Source organism: Phyllobates terribilis, unplaced genomic scaffold, assembly GCF_046119375.1.
Source record: "Phyllobates terribilis strain yellow unplaced genomic scaffold, ASM4611937v1 Scaffold_10__3_contigs__length_209671492, whole genome shotgun sequence".
NCBI classification, from domain to species: Eukaryota; Metazoa; Chordata; class Amphibia; order Anura; family Dendrobatidae; genus Phyllobates; species Phyllobates terribilis.
This window is the reverse complement of record NW_027362770.1, coordinates 204,153,151-204,163,458: the sequence shown is the minus strand read 5'-3', so window position 1 is coordinate 204,163,458 and position 10,308 is coordinate 204,153,151. Positions and strand designations below refer to the sequence as shown.

The following is a 10,308-nucleotide window of genomic DNA, read 5'->3' as shown; positions in this document are numbered from 1 at the left end:
AGAAGGTCATTCCTGGGTGTGATATGAGGCTCCTCCTCCTCCGGCCACGAGAGGGCGCTATACTCTCAGAAAGTCGTTCCTGTGTGTGATATGGAGCTCCTCCTCCTCTGGCCACCAGAAGGTGCTGTACTCTCCAATGGTCATTCCTGGGTATGAGATGAGGCTCCTCCGGCCACCAGAAGGCGGTGTACTCTCCTAAGGTGATTCCTGGGTATGATATGAGGCTCCTCCTCCTCCGGCCACCAGAAGGCGCTGTACTCACAGAAGGTCATTCCTGGGTGTGCTATGAGGCTCCTCCTCCTCCGGCCACCAGAGGGCACTGTACTCACAGAAGGTCATTCCTGGGTGTGATATGAGGCTCCTCCTCCTCCATCCACCAGAAGGCGCTGTACTCTCAGAAGGTCATTCCTGGGTGTGATATGAGGCTCCTCCTCCTCCGACCACCAGAGGGCGCTGTACTCACAGAAGGTCATTCCTGGGTGTGATATGAGGCTCCTCCTCCTCCGGCCACCAGAAGGCGCTGTACTCACAGAAGGTCATTCCTGGGTGTGATATGAGGCTCCTCCTCCGGCCAGCAGAGGGCGCTGCACTCACAGAAGGTCATTCCTGGGTGTGATATGAGGCTCCTCCTCCTCCGGCCACCAGAGGGCGCTGTACTCACAGAAGGTCATTCCTGGGTGTAAAATGAGGCTCCTCCTCCTCAGCCACCAGAAGGCGCTGTACTCTCAAAAGGTCATTCCTGGGTGTAATATGAAGCTCCTCCTCCTCCGGCCAACAGAGGGCGCTGTACTCACAGAAGTTCATTCCTGGGTGTGCTATGAGACTCCTCCTCCTCCGGCCACCAGAGGGCGCTGTACTCACAGAAGGTCATTCCTGGGTGTAAAATGAGGCTCCTCCTCAGCCACCGGAGGGCGCTGTACTCACAGAAGTTCATTCCTGGGGGTGCTATGAGGCTCCTCCTCATGCCACCAGGGGGCGCTGTACTCACAGAAGGTCATTCCTGGGTGGGATATGAGGCTCCTCTTCCTCCGGCCACCAGAGGGCGCTGTACTCACAGAAGGTTATTCCTGAGTGTGATATAAGGCTCCTCCTCCGGCCACCAGAGGGCGCTGTACTCTCAGAAGGTCATTCCTGTGTGTGATATGAGGCTCCTCCTCCTTCGGCCACCTGAGGGTGCTGTACTCACAGAAGTTCATTCCTGGGTGTGCTATGAGGCTCCTCCTCCTCCAGCTACCAGAGGGCGCTGTACTCACAGAAGGTCATTCCCGGGTGTGATATGAGGCTCCTCATCCTACGGCCACCAGAGGGTGCTGTACTCTCAGAAGGTCATTCCTGGGTGTGATATGAGGCTCCTCCTCCGGCCACCAGAGGGCGCTGTACTCACAGAAGCTCAATCCTGGTTGTGATATGTGGCTCCTCCTCCTCCGGCCACCAGAGGGTGCTGTACTCACAGAAGGTCATTTCTGGGTGTGATATGAGGCTCCTCCTCCTCCGGCCACCAGGGGGCGCTGTACTCCCAGTAGGTCATTCCCGGGTGTGATATGAGGCTCCTCCTCCTCCGGCCACCAGAGGGCGCTGTACTCTCAGAAGGTAATTCCTGGGTGTGATATGAGGCTCCTCCTCCGGCCACCAGAGGGCGCTGCACTCACAGAAGCTCATTCCTGGTTGTGATATGTGGCTCCTCCTCCTCCAGCCACCAGAGGGTGCTGTACTCACAGAAGGTCATTCCTGGGTTTGATATGAGGCTCCTGCTCCTCCGGCCACCAGAAGGCGCTGTACTCTCAGAAGGTCGTTCCTGGGTGTGATATGAGGCTTCTCCTCCTCCGGCCACCAGAGGGCGCTGTACTCTCAGAATCTGATTCTTGGTTTTGATATGAGGCTCCTCCTCCTCCGGCCACCAGAGGGCGCTGTACTCTCAGAAGGTCATTCCTGGGTATGGTATGAGGCTCATCCTCCTCCGGCCACCAGAAGGCGCTGTACTCACAGAAGCTCATTCCTGCTTGTGATATGAGGCTCCTCCTTCTCCGGCCACCCGAAGGTGCTGTACTCTCAGAAGGTCGTTCCTGGGTGTGATATGAGGCTTCTCCTCCTCCGGCCACCAGAGGGCGCTGTACTCTCAGAATCTGATTCTTGGTTTTGATATGAGGCTCCTCCTCCTCCGGCCACCAGAGGGCGCTGTACTCTCAGAAGGTCATTCCTGGGTATGGTATGAGGCTCATCCTCCTCCGGCCACCAGAAGGCGCTGTACTCATAGAAGCTCATTCCTGGTTGTGATATGAGGCTCCTCCTCCTCCGGCCACCAGAAGGCGCTGTAGTCTCAGAAGGTCGTTCCTGGGTGTATATGAGGCTCCTCCTCCGGCCACCAGAGAGCGCTGTATTCAACGTAGATCATTCCTGGGTGTGATATGAGGTTCCTCCTCCTCTGGCCACCAGGGGGCGCTGTACTCACAGAAGGTCATTGCTGGGTGTGATATGAGGCTCCTCCTCTTCCGGCCACCAGAAGGCGCTGTACTCCCAATAGGTCATTCCTGGGTATGATATGAGGCTCTTCCTCCTCCGGCCAACAGAAGGCGCTGTACTCTCCTAAGGTCATTACTGGGTATGATATGAGGCTCCTCCTCCTCCGGCCACCAGAGGGCGCTGTACTCTCCTAAGGTCATTACTGGGTATGATATGAGGCTCCTCCTCCTCCGGCCACCAGAGGGCGCTGTACTCACAGAAGGTCATTCCTGGGTGTAACATGAGGCTCCTCCTCCGGCCACCAGAGGGCGCTGTACTCTCAGAAAGTCGTTCCTGTGTGTGATATGGAGCTCCTCCTCCTCCGGCCACCAGAAGGCGCTGTACTCTCCTAAGGTCATTCCTGGGTATGATATGAGGCTCCTCCTCCTCCGCCCACCAGAGGGCACTGTACTCACAGAAGGTCATTCCTGGGTGTGATATGAGGCTCCTCCTCCTCCATCCACCAGAAGGCGCTGTACTCTCAGAAGGTCATTCCTGGGTGTGATATGAGGCTCCTCCTCCTCCGGCCACCAGAAGGCGCTGTACTCTCAGAAGGTTATTCCTGGGTGTGATATGAGGCTCCTCCTCCTCCGGCCACCAGAAGGCGCTGTACTCACAGAACGTCATTCCTGGGTGTGATATGAGGCTCCTCCTCCTCCGGCCACCAGAAGGCGCTGTACTCACAGAAGGTCATTCCTGTGTGTGCTATGAGGCTCCTCCTCCTCCGGCCACCAGAAGGCGCTGTACTCTCAGAAGGTTATTCCTGGGTGTGATATGAGGCTCCTCCTCCTCCGGCCACCAGAGGGCGCCTTAGCATAAATTGTGATATCACAGGGAAATGCAACAGCCCTTAGTGCCACTTCTCTTGTTCCTCTGTGTCACCCTCAGGTGGTCTTCCTGAGTATTGCAGGTGGTGATCCGGTTTTTCTTATCTGAGCAGGTGGAGTAGACTTTGGTGTAGGCGCATTCTTCAGGCGTGGTGTGTGATTGCCGGAAAGTCACTCCCCTGACACAGAAAGTCTAAAAAGGATCCTCCCTGCAGCTAGGTGGGGAAAGGAAGTATCCTGGAGACCTCCTGAGAGTCAGGTGTAGAGCGGAGTGACGGGTGACGTGCCGCCACCCCAGGTGGGGAAAGGAAGAATCCTGGAGACCTCCCGAGAGTCAGGTGTAGAGCGGAGTGACGGGTGACGTGCCGCCACCCCAGGTGGGGAAAGGAGGAATCCTGGAGACCTCCTGAGAGGTGTAGAGCGGAGTGACGGGTGACAGGTGACTTGTGACGTGCCGCCACCCCCACTGTCAGTGTATATAATGGGGCTGTGACTCCTCCTTATCTAAGGTAAAGAAGAGCAGAAAACACCAGGAGGAAAGAACAGAAAGCGGGCGAGGACGGGAAGCAGCAGGCGAGGACGGGAAGCAGCGGAGACGGGTAACATGACGTGTGTATATATATATTTATATATATATATATATATATATATATATATATCTGTGTGCAAGCCGAAGGCCGTGAGCTATAACATACGGGCAAATATACATGGGGGAAAGGTGATGTGTATTACTGCCATATACACTGTACATGTGACCTGTATTACCGCCATATAGACCTGTACATGTGACCTGTATTACCGCCATATACACTGTACATGTGACCTGTATTACCGCCATATAGACCTGTACATGTGACCTGTATTACCGCCATATACACTGTACATGTGACCTGTATTACCGCCATATACACTGTACATGTGACCTGTTTTACCGCCATATAGACCTGTACATGTGACCTGTATTACCGCCATATACACTGTAAATGTGACCTGTATTACCGCCATATACACTGTACATGTGACCTGTATTACCGCCATATAGACCTGTACATGTGACCTGTATTACCGCCATATACACTGTACATGTGACCTGTATTACCGCCATATACACTGTACATGTGACCTGTTTTACCGCCATATAGACCTGTACATGTGACCTGTATTACCGCCATATACACTGTACATGTGACCTGTATTACCGCCATATACACTGTACATGTGACCTGTATTACCGCCATATACACTGTACATGTGACCTGTTTTACCGCCATATAGACCTGTACATGTGACCTGTATTACCGCCATATACACTGTACATGTGACCTGTATTACCGCCATATACACTGTATATGTGACCTGTATTACCGCCATATACACTGTACGTGTGACCTGTATTACCGCCATATAGACCTGTACGTGTGACCTGTATTACCGCCATATACACTGTATATGTGACCTGTATTACCGCCATATACACTGTATATGTGACCTGTATTACCGCCATATACACTGTACACGTGACCTGTATTACCGCCATATACACTGTACATGTGACCTGTATTACTGCCGTATAGACCTGTACATGTGACCTGTATTACCGCCATATACACTATACACGTGACCTGTATTACCGCCGTATAGACCTGTACATGTGACCCGTATTACCGCCGTATAGACCTGTACATGTGACCTGTATTACCGCCGTATAGACCTGTACATGTGACCTGTATTACCGCCATATAGACCTGTACATGTGACCTGTATTACTGCCATATAGACCTGTACATGTGACCTGTATTACCTGTGGCCCCCCGCTTCTGGCGGGCCCCCACAGAGAGAAGGTTGCGGCAAGCTTAGGAAGCTAGCAGTCCATCGAGGTACAAGGCCAGGAGACCGGAGTGTCTCAACCTGGCTACCCCAAACATATCGATGGGTTCAGTGATAGTTAACGGAGCAGATCTGTATTCTTCCAGCTAATGTCGTGGTCTTGATGGAGCCATGATGTCCTTGCTGTTGTCCTGTAGATGTCACAGGTGTGTCAGAAGTGACAGACAGTCGCCCTGCAGTTGGTTGCAGGAGATCTCTTCATTTGACATTGCAGACACCTTCTTAGAGGCTGTCTCTCTAGGACCCAGCAGCTACCTTCTTCTTGCTAATTAACCCCCATTGCCTGGGTGTATAAATACCTGCTGTCTGCTAGAGGGAGGTGCTGGCGATATTCACATGACCCCTTGTGAAGACTCGGAACAAGTGCATTACTTCATCCACTCTGGAGCTAAGAGGACAGGTGTTCATCTCTCTGAAGTCGACTAAAGCTAAGCTATCTTCCCTTGTTTGTTCCCTCTTGTTGTCTTTAGTTGTCAGTGGGGATCGACTAGCACTCATCCCCCTCCCTTCCCTAGCCACGGCTTAAAGAAGTTGCCCACTACTTTTACATTGATGCCCTATCCGTAGGCGCTTGTTACTGCACATCCGTTACTCATTCAATTGAATGGGAGGCGGATCTGCAGTACACCGCGGCGGCTACTACCACTTGACGGCGGAGCCCCGCAGGTGAGCACTTCCTGCCGGAGGCTGCCGCCGGCACCGATAGCAGCTGATCGGTGAGGGGTCCAGCCTGAGCCCAAGGTTGCCCTCCCGGACAGGTTTTCTGGAGGTAGCGACAAGTTTTTCTGTATTCAAGGAGGCCTGAAAACTGTACTTTAAACTTCGTCCTTACTCCTCCGGTAATCAGGAGCAGCGGGTTGGTATTGTGATGTCTCTACTGCAGGGAGATCCTCAGTCATAGGCACTTTTCTTTACCGCAGGATTCGGTTTGTCTCCAGTCTGTAGAGCGTTTTTTCGGGGCTCTAGCCCTCATCTATGATGACCCTGACCGAGTCGTGTTGGCTGAGTCTCGGCTACGTCGCCTTCAGCAGGGGAATCGGTCAGTGGAGACGTACAGTTCTGAATTCTGTAGATGGGCGACGGATTCCAAATGGAAGGACTCAGCCCTTAGAAGCCAATTTTGTCAGGGTCTTACTGAAAGGTTGAAAGATGGCTTGGCTGTATATGAAATCACTTAGTCCTTGGAGGCTCCCATGTCATTACCATGCGTCTTGATAGACGTCTTTGGGATAGGCGAATGAGACCACCTTCTCCGGGTCCTTCATGTCGGGGTTCTGTACCTCTGCCGGGGGAGCGGTCTGGCAGTGAACCAGTACTGGGGGAGGTGGAGGAACCCATGCAGTTAGGGGGTGTCTCTACATCATACATCTCCCCGGAGATTTGCAAGAAAAAAGATGTATTTTTTTGTGGGAAAAAGGGACATTTTGTTGGGACATTCAATTTCTAAACAAAAGGAGACTCGATTAACTCTTGGTAGTCTGGAGTTGGATAAACAAGGGGTGCATTTGTTGCCAACCTGCAGTTCCCAGTTTGTCCTGACAGCAGAGGTGGTGCTAGAGAGCAAAACTGAGAAAATGTCTGTGTTTGTTGACAGTGGAGCCGGAGTCAGCATGGTTGATGCGGAGTTTGTGAAAACTCATGGTCTTGCTTGCTGTGCTTTAGCTGAACTTATTCCCATCTTCGCCATCGACTCGGCTCCACTTGCACAGAAAGCATTTACTCAGATTGTACATAATTTAAAACTGAGGGTGGGGTCGGTTCATTGTGAAATAATCCCTTGCTATGTCCTGGACAATCTTCCCACACCTATTGTTTTGGGTATTCCTTGGCTTGTTAAACATATTCCATTGGTGGATTGGCAAACCGGGGAGATTATTGAATGGGCAGATTACTGCCATGAGTACTGTTTAGATATTTCCCTTGCTACTGTCTCTACGGAAATATTACCTGCTTCTCTGTCTGGTTTTGAGGATGTTTTTTCTGAGAGGGGGTGTCAGGATTTGCCTCCTCATCGTGCTTATGACTGTCCTATTAACCTGACCCCCCGGAGCTAAACTACCGAAGTCCAGACTGTATAATCTTTCTGGCCCTGAGAGACAAGCCATGAAGGATTTCATTGCGGAGAGTCTGGAGAAGGGACATATCAGACCCTCATCTTCCCCAGTGGCAGCAGGGTTCTTATTTGTGAAGAAAAAAGATGGTCTATGTCCCCATTTAGATTTCCGGGAATTAAATCAAATTACCATCCATGATCCATACCCTCTTCCTCTGATTCCTGATTTGTTCAGCCAGGTTGTGGGAGCTAAGGTATTCTCCAAGTTGGATTTAAGGGGGGCCTACAATCTGGTTAGAATCCGAGAAGGAGACGAATGGAAAACAGCGTTCAGTACCCCGGAAGGACATTTCAAGAGTCTGGTTTTGCCTTTCCGTCTGACCAATGCACCTGCGGTGTTCCAGCATTTCATAAATGATATTTTCCATCATTTGGTGGGGTGGTTTGTGGTGGTCTTTCTGGACGATATTTTGGTTTATTCACCTGATTTGGAGACACATCGGGGGCATGTTAAGCAGGTGCTCCAGATATTAAGGGATAACAAACTTTATGCCAATTTGTTCAGGAGGTGCAGTTTTTGGGTCACCTGTTGTCATCTTCGGGTTTTCAGATGGATCCGGAAAAGATCCGTGCAGTCCTTGACTGGGAACGTCCCGAGACCCTTAAGGCCCTACAACATTTTCTGGGCTTTACTAACTTTTACTGGAAATTCATCCAAAATTACTCTGTAATTGTGAAACCCCTCACTGACATGTGACGCACCCCCTGGGCTGTGGGGTACTCGGTGCCGGGCCGGTCGTTGTGATGGGGGATGTTACAGTGGCGGTGATCCGGTCCACGACCCAGTGCAGTAAATCAAAAGGGGTTATTTACAGGGGATTAATAAAGTTTTTATATATATATAGTTCGTGACGCCACCTGTGGTATGCGGCTATGTGGAGCCGCCGCTGCTGTGCAGAACCTCTGGAGCTGATGTTAGTGCAGCAGAGTTGGTTCAGCTCTCCACAGGTAGAGCTTAGCTCCAGGGCTGTGTAGATATTATAGATGATGCTGGGTGTTGTAGTGCAGAGGTGATGGTACAGATAATAATCACAGAGACAATGGGGTGCAGTCTTCAGGGTCTTTACTCACAGTTGTTGCAGTCCAAGTTACAGGTACCAGGGTAACTTCCCTCGTCGTGCTGCGCTTACTCAGGGAGGGGCTCAGTCCACCCTCAGATATCTCCGGACTACTTAGCGGGACCCCCTTCTGTGTGTTCTCTCTCTCGCCGTCTCCCTGCACCTCATACCAAGTGTCCCAATCCGGTACCTGCGGGCCTTGTCGGGCGACGTCTGTCCCGTCCCCTGGGTCGGTCCTATATAGCTACCTTCTTGGTGAGACTGATATGGACTGTTGGCTGCAGGACTTGAAATACTGCAGCCTCCGGTTTCTAGTTGAGACATAAAGTTATCTGCTAGTTGATGGACCGGTCCCCTTTGTGTGGCCTGACCCCTCCACCTCATGGTAGATTTGGGCGTACGGGTGGCCTCCAGCCCTGCCCGTACCCCTGGGGTCCCTTCCTCGTTCCTGGAGCCCTTCCTGCTCCTCTCTTCTCCTCCTTCAGTCCTGGGCCTCTCCTCAAGCCCTCTGCCTGATCAGAGCTCCTGCAGAGCCCTGCTCCACTCCTCTCACTGTTCTGACTGGACTGACTGAACTGAACAAGATGGCTTCTCTATTTATACCTTTTTTCCATGTGCTCCCCTAAGCTACTTCCTCCACCCACACCCACTACATAGCACTTCCCCTCAGCTAGGAACCCAGAACTGTGCTCTCTCTTAGGAGCAATCTCGCCCTACCCCCACTGCGGGTATGTGTTGGATGCAGGTGTTAGGGTCCCGAGCTGTATTCCTTCCTTACCTGAGAGTGAGATACCACACCTCTGGGTGAGGTGCAATACCTCTGTGGCGACCGAACCCTCAGGGGCGCCACATAACCCCTGGTAAAACACAGCATGTCCGCGGGCTGGAACAGAGTAAAAACAGGGTATGTTACAGACATGCAAATTTTTGATGCATCACATATAAGATCATAAACATAACATTTCTTCCCTTAATGGGAGGCACTTTTTCTTGAACGTTACTGGTTACGTTTTTATCAAAACATTGAGACTTTTTAAAGAACATTTTTCTTTACACTTATAAAACATTTCTTCATATAAAACATTTTTCAACAGGTCACAGCACAATCTGCAACCGGGTGTCCATTTTCTTTATCATGGTGCAAACCAGCAAACATGAGCATGAGGGACCCGTCCGAAAACCCTCAACATAGGCCCTGGGCGTGGCTGCAGGGCATAGATGATCCAGGTGCTGGACCAAGTCTTCGGCCACGCCAAACGGGTTTTTGTTCTGAGGTCAGCTTTGTATATATAAAACCAATAAGGGGCACTTTAAGAAGTGCAACTATTTACAACGGAAAGTTCCTTGGTTATTCACCGTCCATAACCTGGTAGTCCTTTTAAACGGGTAACTATAAAACTTTAAAGGCACACAAATTAACTTTTTAAACTGGCAGGGTTGTACCCTTCCAGGTAACTATAAACAGTTTAACAGGGGTGCTCCCTCTGGGGGAACTCTTGGTTCCTGCAGGCTGACCCAGCCGAGTCTTCAGCCTCGCGCTGCAGGGGCATGTCTCTCCTTTTCGCCACTTGATATACTTGGAGGGCATACCACCCGCGCTCGCCCTTGTGACGGGTAAATGTGACGTAGTCACCAGGATAGAGGTCTCGGCCGGGATGCGCCTGTTGGAGGTGGGGTTCTACATCCCGCCGGTTAACAAAGACGTCTCGATCTGTGTGCGGCTCCCTCACAAAGCCCCACCCAGCGTCCAGATCGAACTTGACTACGATCCCCTCCAGACGGGGACTAGGGGTGGCAGCTCTTGCTTGGCGGGCCCGGGTTTTGGCCGCCATGTGTCGGGCCTCCATCCGTTCCCACCGCACCTGCCGGTCGTGACGTTCCCGCTCCAGCTGCAGGAGCTTCCTCCTGCAGTGCTCTTCCCTCC

The 10,308-nt window shown here is 51.8% G+C and overlaps 1 protein-coding gene across 8 annotated transcripts in view; it reads left to right on the top strand.

Moving 5' to 3' along the window:
- Nucleotides 1-3,305: 3,305 nt before the first annotated feature.
- Nucleotides 3,306-10,308, top strand: part of PIK3C2G (phosphatidylinositol-4-phosphate 3-kinase catalytic subunit type 2 gamma) — a 168,776-nt gene continuing 161,773 nt past the window's right edge. Inside the window, exons 1-2 of one of the 8 annotated variants that reach the window (XM_073650578.1) lie at nucleotides 3,306-3,585; nucleotides 3,740-3,925. The gene's annotated coding sequence lies outside the window, so the exon portion shown is untranslated. Of the gene's footprint in view, nucleotides 3,936-10,308 lie in introns of all 8 variants that reach the window. The other 7 variants (XM_073650579.1, XM_073650577.1, XM_073650575.1 and 4 more) reach the window with 7 other exon arrangements.